Source organism: Panulirus ornatus, unplaced genomic scaffold (assembly GCF_036320965.1).
Source record: "Panulirus ornatus isolate Po-2019 unplaced genomic scaffold, ASM3632096v1 CTG_536_pilon, whole genome shotgun sequence".
Classification (NCBI taxonomy): domain Eukaryota; kingdom Metazoa; phylum Arthropoda; class Malacostraca; order Decapoda; family Palinuridae; genus Panulirus; species Panulirus ornatus.
Window position 1 is genome coordinate 10,172 of NW_027264877.1, and position 8,142 is coordinate 18,313.

General features: G+C 40.1%; 1 long non-coding RNA gene across 1 annotated transcript; it reads right to left on the minus strand.

Moving 5' to 3' along the window:
* Positions 1-956: 956 nt before the first annotated feature.
* Positions 957-5,585, minus strand: LOC139748501 (uncharacterized). The gene is made up of 3 exons (XR_011712693.1): positions 5,454-5,585; positions 1,518-1,650; positions 957-993 (listed from the first exon to the last, which is right to left on the minus strand). It is a non-coding gene; the product is annotated as an uncharacterized lncRNA (long non-coding RNA).
* Positions 5,586-8,142: the final 2,557 nt, after the last annotated feature.

An 8,142-nucleotide genomic window follows, 5' to 3' on the forward strand; every position in this document is an offset into this window, starting at 1 on the left:
AATAGTGGCATCTGAAGGGAAAGAGAGAAATGAAAAGTTTACTTAACAGACCGTTTAGGGGTGCCAAAGTCTAATACCTTTGCATGGTGGCATCCAAAAACAAAAAGACAAATTAATGATTAAGTTTAAATCCCCTCTGGCGCGGCCAAAGGCAATTACAGGGGCATAGAGGCATCAAAAGGGAAAGAAACATTTCGAAAGCTTACTTTAATACCACTTTGGGGATGCCAAAGGGCAAGAGAATTGCGTGGAGACATCCAAAAATTTAGAGGAAAATTGAAGGATTAATCTAAATCCCCTTTGGCGTCTTCAAAGGCCTTTACAGGGGAATAGTGACATCTAAAGGGAAAGACCCTAATTAAAACTATACTTAAAATACCCTTTGGGGGTGCCAAAGTCCAATACAGTTGCATGGTGGCATCCAAAAATAAAAAGACAAATTAAAGGCTTATTTTAAATCCCCTTTGGCGCCGCCAAAGGCAATTACAGGGGCATAGAGGCATCAAAAGGGAAAGAAACATTTGGAAAGCTTACTTTAATGCCACTTTGGGGATGCCAAAGGGCAAGAGAATTGCATGGACGCATCGAAAAATTTAGAAGAAAATTGAAGGATTAATCTAACTCCCCTTTGGCGTCTTCAAAGGCCTTTACAGGGGAATAGTGGCATCTGAAGGGAAAGAGACAAATTAAAAGTTTACTTAAAAGACCGTTTAGGGGTGCCAAAGTCCAATACCTTTGCATGGTGGCATCCAAAAAAAAAAAGACAAATTAAAGTTTTATTTTAAATCACCTTTGCGCCACCAAAGGCAATTACAGGGGCATAGAGGCAACAAAAGGGAAAGAAACATTTGCAAAGCTTACCTTAATGCCACTTTGGGGATGCCAAAGTGCAAGGGAATTGCGTGGAGGCATCCAAAATCTTAGAGGAAAATTGAAGGATTTATCTAATTCCTTTTGTCGTCTTCAAAGGCCTTTACAGGGGAGTAGTGGCATCTGAAGGGAAAGAGATAAATTAAAATTTTACTATAAAACACCGTTTAGGGTTGCCAAAGTGCAATACAGCTGCACGGTGACATCCATAAATGAAAAGAGAAATGAAAGGTTTAGTTTAAATCCCCTTTGGAGCCGCCAACGGCAATTACAGGGGCATAGAGGCATCAAAAGGGAAAGAAACATTTGCAAAGCTTACGTTAATGCCACTTTGGGGATGCCAAAGGTCAAGAGAATTGCGGTGAGGCATCCAAAAATTTAGAGAAAAATTGAAGGATTAATCTAAATCCCCTTTGGCGTCTTCAAAGGCCTTTACAGGGTAATAGTGGCATCTGAAGGGAAAGAGACAAATTAAAAGTTTACTTAACAGACCCTTTAGGGGTGCCAAAGTCCAATACCTTTGCATGGTGGCATCCAAAATTAAAAAGATAAATTAAAGTTTTATTTTAAATCACCTTTGGCGCCACCAAAGGCAATTACAGGGGCTTAGAGGCAACAAAAGGGAAAGAAACATTTGCAAAGCTTACCTTAATGCCACTTTGGGGATGCCAAAGTGCAAGGGAATTGCGTGGAGGCATCCAAAATCTTAGAGGAAAATTGAAGGATTTATCTAAATCCTCTTTGTCGTCTTCAAAGGCCTTTACAGGGGAGTAGTGGCATCTGAAGGGAAAGAGATAAATTAAAATTTTATATAAAACACCGTTTAGGGTTGCCAAAGTGCAATACAGCAGCACGGTGACATCCAAAAGTAAAAAGAGAAATGAAAGGTTTAGTTTAAATCCCCTTTGGAGCCGCCAAAGGCAATTACAGGGGCATAGAGGCATCAAAAGGGAAAGAAACATTTGCAAAGCTTACTTTAATGCCACTTTGGGGATGTCAAAGGTCAAGAGAATTGCGGTGAGGCATCCAAAAACTTAGAGGAAAATTGAAGGATTAATCTAAATCCCCTTTGGCGTCTTCAAAGGCCTTTACAGGGGAATAGTGGTATCTAAAGGGAAAGACCCTAATTAAAAGTTTACTTAAAATACCCTTTGGGGGTGCCAAAGTCCAAGACAGTTGCATGGTGGCATCCATAAATAAAAAGACAAATTAAAGGTTTATTTCAAATCCCCTTTGGCGCCGCCTAAGACAATTACAGGGGCATAGAGGCATCATAAGGGAAAGAAACATTTGGAAAGCTTACTTTAATGACACTTTGGGGATGCCAAAGGTCAAGAGAATTGCGGTGAGGCATCCAAAAATTTAGAGAAAAATTGAAGGATTAATCTAAATCCCCTTTGGCGTCTTCAAAGGCCTTTGCAGGGGAATAGTGGCATCTGAAGGGAAAGAGACAAATGAAAAGTTTACTTAACAGACCGTTTAGGGGTGCCAAAGTCTAATACCTTTGCATGGTGGCATCCAAAAACAAAAAGACAAATTAATGATTTAGTTTAAATCCCCTCTGGCGCCGCCAAAGGCAATTACAGGGGCATAGAGGCATCAAAAGGGAAAGAAACATTTCGAAAGCTTACTTTAATACCACTTTGGGGATGCCAAAGGGCAAGAGAATTGCTTGGAGACATCCAAAAATTTAGAGGAAAATTGAAGGATTAATCTAAATCCCCTTTGGCGTCTTCAAAGGCCTTTACAGGGGAATAGTGGCATCTAAAGGGAAAGACCCTAATTAAAAGTTTACTTAAAATACCCTTTGGGGGTGCCAAAGTCCAATACAGTTGCATGGTGGCATCCAAAAATAAAAAGACAAATTAAAGGTTTATTTTAAATCCCCTTTGGCGCCGCCAAAGGCAATTACAGGGGCATAGAGGCATCAAAAGGGAAAGAAACATTTGGAAAGCTTACTTTAATACCACTTTGGGGATGCCAAAGGGCAAGAGAATTGCATGGACGCATCGAAAAATTTAGAGGAAAATTGAAGGATTAATCTAAATCCCCTTTGGCGTCTTCAAAGGCCTTTACAGGGGAATAGTGGCATCTGAAGGGAAAGAGACAAATTAAAAGTTTACTTAACAGACCGTTTAGGGGTGCCAAAGTCCAATACCTTTGCATGGTGGCATCCAAAAATAAAAAGAGAAATTAAAGATTTAGTTTAAATCCCCTTTGGCGCCGCCAAAGGCGATTACAGGGGCATAGAGTCATCAAAAGGGAAAGAAACATTTCGAAAGCTTACTTTAATACCACTTTGGGGATGCCAAAGGGGAAGAGAATTGCGTGGAGACATCAAAAATTTAGAGGAAAATTGAAGGATTAATCTAAATCCACTTTGGCGTCTTCAAAGGCCTTTACAGGGGAATAGTGGCATCTGAAGGGAAAGAGCCTAATTAAAAGTTTACTTAAAATACCCTTTTGGGGTGCCAAAGTCCAATACAGCTTGCACGGTGGCATCCAAAAATAAAAAGAGAAATGAAAGGTTTAGTTTAAATCCCCTTTGGCGCCGCCAAAGGCAATTACAGGGGCATAGAGGCATCAAAAGGGAAAGAAACATTTGCAAAGCTTACTTTAATGCCACTTTGGGGATGCCAAAGGGCAAGAGAATTGCGGTGAGGCATCCAAAAATTTAGAGGAAAATTGAAGGATTAATCTAAATCCCCTTTGGCGTCTTCAAAGGCCTTTACAGGGGAATAGTGGTATCTAAAGGGAAAGACCCTAATTAAAAGTTTACTTAAAATACCCTTTGGGGGTGCCAAAGTCCAAGACAGTTGCATGGTGGCATCCATAAATAAAAAGACAAATTAAAGGTTTATTTTAAATCCCCTTTGGCGCCGCCTAAGGCAATTACAGGGGCATAGAGGCATCATAAGGGAAAGAAACATTTGGAAAGCTTACTTTAATGCCACTTTGGGGATGCCAAAGGTCAAGAGAATTGCGGTGAGGCATCCAAAAATTTAGAGAAAAATTGAAGGATTAATCTAAATCCCCTTTGGCGTCTTCAAAGGCCTTTACAGGGGAATAGTGGCATCTGAAGGGAAAGAGACAAATGAAAAGTTTACTTAACAGACCGTTTAGGGGTGCCAAAGTCTAATACCTTTGCATGGTGGCATCCAAAAACAAAAAGACAAATTAATGATTTAGTTTAAATCCCCTCTGGCGCCGCCAAAGGCAATTACAGGGGCATAGAGGCATCAAAAGGGAAAGAAACATTTCGAAAGCTTACTTTAATACCACTTTGGGGATGCCAAAGGGCAAGAGAATTGCTTGGAGACATCCAAAAATTTAGAGGAAAATTGAAGGATTAATCTAAATCCCCTTTGGCGTCTTCAAAGGCCTTTACAGGGGAATAGTGGCATCTAAAGGGAAAGACCCTAATTAAAAGTTTACTTACAATACCCTTTGGGTGTGCCAAAGTCCAATACAGTTGCATGGTGGCATCCTAAAATAAAAAGACAAATTAAAGGTTTATTTTAAATCCCCTTTGGCGCCGCCAAAGGCAATTACAGGGGCATAGAGGCATGAAAAGGGAAAGAAACATTTGGAAAGCTTACTTTAATACCACTTTGGGGATGCCAAAGGGCAAGAGAATTGCATGGACGCATCGAAAAATTTAGAGGAAAATTGAAGGATTAATCTAAATCCCCTTTGGCGTCTTCAAAGGCCTTTACAGGGGAATAGTGGCATCTGAAGGGAAAGAGACAAATTAAAAGTTTACTTAAAAGACCGTTTAGGGGTGCCAAAGTCCAATACCTTTGCATGGTGGCATCCAAAAATAAAAAGAGAAATTAAAGATTTAGTTTAAATCCCCTTTGGCGCCGCCAAAGGCGATTACAGGGGCATAGAGTCATCAAAAGGGAAAGAAACATTTCGAAAGCTTACTTTAATACCACTTTGGGGATGCCAAAGGGCAAGAGAATTGCGTGGAGACATCTAAAAATTTAGAGGAAAATTGAAGGATTAATCTAAATCCACTTTGGCGTCTTCAAAGGCCTTTACAGGGGAATAGTGGCATCTAAAGGGAAAGACCCTAGTTAAAAGTTTACTTAAAATACCCTTTGGGGGTGCCAAAGTCCAATACAGTTGCATGGTGGCATCCAAAAATAAAAAGACAAATTAAAGGTTTATTTTAAATCCCCTTTGGCGCCGCCAAAGGCAATTACAGGGGCATAGAGGCATCAAAAGGGAAAGAAACATTTGGAAAGCTTACTTTAATGCCACTTTGGGGATGCCAAAGGGCAAGAGAATTGCATGGACGCATCGAAAAATTTAGAGGAAAATTGAAGGATTAATCTAACTCCCCTTTGGCGTCTTCAAAGGCCTTTACAGGGGAATAGTGGCATCTGAAGGGAAAGAGACAAATTAAAAGTTTACTTAAAAGACCGTTTAGGGGTGCCAAAGTCCAATACCTTTGCATGGTGGCATCCAAAAATAAAAAGACAAATTAAAGTTTTATTTTAAATCCCCTTTGGCGCCACCAAAGGCAATTACAGGGGCATAGAGGCAACAAAAGGGAAAGAAACATTTGCAAAGCTTACCTTAATGCCACTTTGGGGATGCCAAAGTGCAAGGGAATTGCGTGGAGGCATCCAAAATCTTAGAGGAAAATTGAAGGATTTATCTAAATCCTCTTTGTCGTCTTCAAAGGCCTTTACAGGGGAGTAGTGGCATCTGAAGGGAAAGAGATAAATTAAAATTTTATATAAAACACCGTTTAGGGTTGCCAAAGTGCAATACAGCTGCACGGTGACATCCAAAAGTAAAAAGAGAAATGAAAGGTTTAGTTTAAATCCCCTTTGGAGCCGCCAAAGGCAATTACAGGGGCATAGAGGCATCAAAAGGGAAAGAAACATTTGCAAAGCTTACTTTAATGCCACTTTGGGGATGTCAAAGGTCAAGAGAATTGCGGTGAGGCATCCAAAAACTTAGAGGAAAATTGAAGGATTAATCTAAATCCCCTTTGGCGTCTTCAAAGGCCTTTACAGGGGAATAGTGGTATCTAAAGGGAAAGACCCTAATTAAAAGTTTACTTAAAATACCCTTTGGGGGTGCCAAAGTCCAAGACAGTTGCATGGTGGCATCCAAAAATAAAAAGACAAATTAAAGGTTTATTTTAAATCCCCTTTGGCGCCGCCAAAGGCAATTACAGGGGCAGAGAGTCATCAAAAGGGAAAGAAACATTTGGAAAGCTTACTTTAATACCACTTTGGGGATGCCAAAGGGCAAGAGAATTGCGGTGAGGCATCCAAAAATTTAGATAAAAATTGAAGGATTAATCTAAATCCCCTTTGGCGTCTTCAAAGGCCTTTACAGGGGAATAGTGGCATCTGAAGGGAAAGAGACAAATTAAAAGTTTACTTAACAGACCGTTTAGGGGTGCCAAAGTCCAATACCTTTGCATGGTGGCATCCAAAAATAAAAAGACAAATTAAAGATTTAGTTTAAATCCCCTTTGGCGCCGCCAAAGGCAATTACAGGGGCATAGAGGCATCAAAAGGGAAAGAAACATTTCGAAAGCTTACTTTAATACCACTTTGGGGATGCCAAAGGGCAAGAGAATTGCTTGGAGACATCCAAAAATTTAGAGGAAAATTGAAGGATTAATCTAAATCCCCTTTGGCGTCTTCAAAGGCCTTTACAGGGGAATAGTGGCATCTAAAGGGAAAGACCCTAATTAAAAGTTTACTTAAAATACCCTTTGGGGTGCCAAAGTCCAATACAGTTGCATGGTGGCATCCAAAAATAAAAAGACAAATTAAAGGTTTATTTTAAATCCCCTTTGGCGCCGCCAAAGGCAATTACAGGGGCATAGAGGCATCAAAAGGGAAAGAAACATTTGGAAAGCTTACTTTAATACCACTTTGGGGATGCCAAAGGGCAAGAGAATTGCTTGGACGCATCGAAAAATTTAGAGGAAAATTGAAGGATTAATCTAAATCCCCTTTGGCGTCTTCAAAGGCCTTTACAGGGGAATAGTGGCATCTGAAGGGAAAGAGACAAATTAAAACTTTACTTAACAGACCGTTTAGGGGTGCCAAAGTCCAATACCTTTGCATGGTGGCATCCAAAAATAAAAAGAGAAATTAAAGATTTAGTTTAAATCCCCTTTGGCGCCGCCAAAGGCGATTACAGGGGCATAGAGTCATCAAAAGGGAAAGAAACATTTCGAAAGCTTACTTTAATACCACTTTGGGGATGCCAAAGGGCAAGAGAATTGCGTGGAGACATCAAAAAATTTAGAGGAAAATTGAAGGATTAATCTAAATCCACTTTGGCGTCTTCAAAGGCCTTTACAGGGGAATAGTGGCATCTAAAGGGAAAGACCCTAGTTAAAAGTTTACTTAAAATACCCTTTGGGGGTGCCAAAGTCCAATACAGTTGCATGGTGGCATCCAAAAATAAAAAGACAAATTAAAGGTTTATTTTAAATCCCCTTTGGCGCCGCCAAAGGCAATTACAGGGGCATAGAGGCATCAAAAGGGAAAGAAACATTTGAAAGCTTACTTTAATGCCACTTTGGGGATGCCAAAGGGCAAGAGAATTGCGTGGAGGCATCCAAAAATTTAGAGGAAAATTGAAGGATTAATCTAAATCCCCTTTGGCGTCTTCAAAGGCCTTTACAGGGGAATAGTGGCATCTGAAGGGAAAGAGACAAATTAAAAGTTTACTTAAAAGACCGTTTAGGGGTGCCAAAGTCCAATACCTTTGCATGGTGGCATCCAAAAATAAAAAGACAAATTAAAGGTTTATTTTAAATCCCCTTTGGCGCCGCCAAAGGCAATTACAGGGGCATAGAGGCATCAAAAGGGAAAGAAACATTTGGAAAGCTTACTTTAATACCACTTTGGGGATGCCAAAGGGCAAGAGAATTGCGTGGAGGCATCCAAAAATTTAGAGGAAAATTGAAGGATTAATCTAAATCCCCTTTGGCGTCTTCAAAGGCCTTTACAGGGGAATAGTGGCATCTGAAGGGAAAGAGACAAATGAAAAGTTTACTTAACAGACCGTTTAGGGGTGCCAAAGTCTAATACCTTTGCATGGTGGCATCCAAAAACAAAAAGACAAATTAATGATTTAGTTTAAATCCCCTCTGGCGCCGCCAAAGGCAATTACAGGGGCATAGAGGCATCAAAAGGGAAAGAAACATTTCGAAAGCTTACTTTAATACCACTTTGGGGATGCCAAAGGGCAAGAGAATTGCTTGGAGACATCCAAAAATTTAGAGGA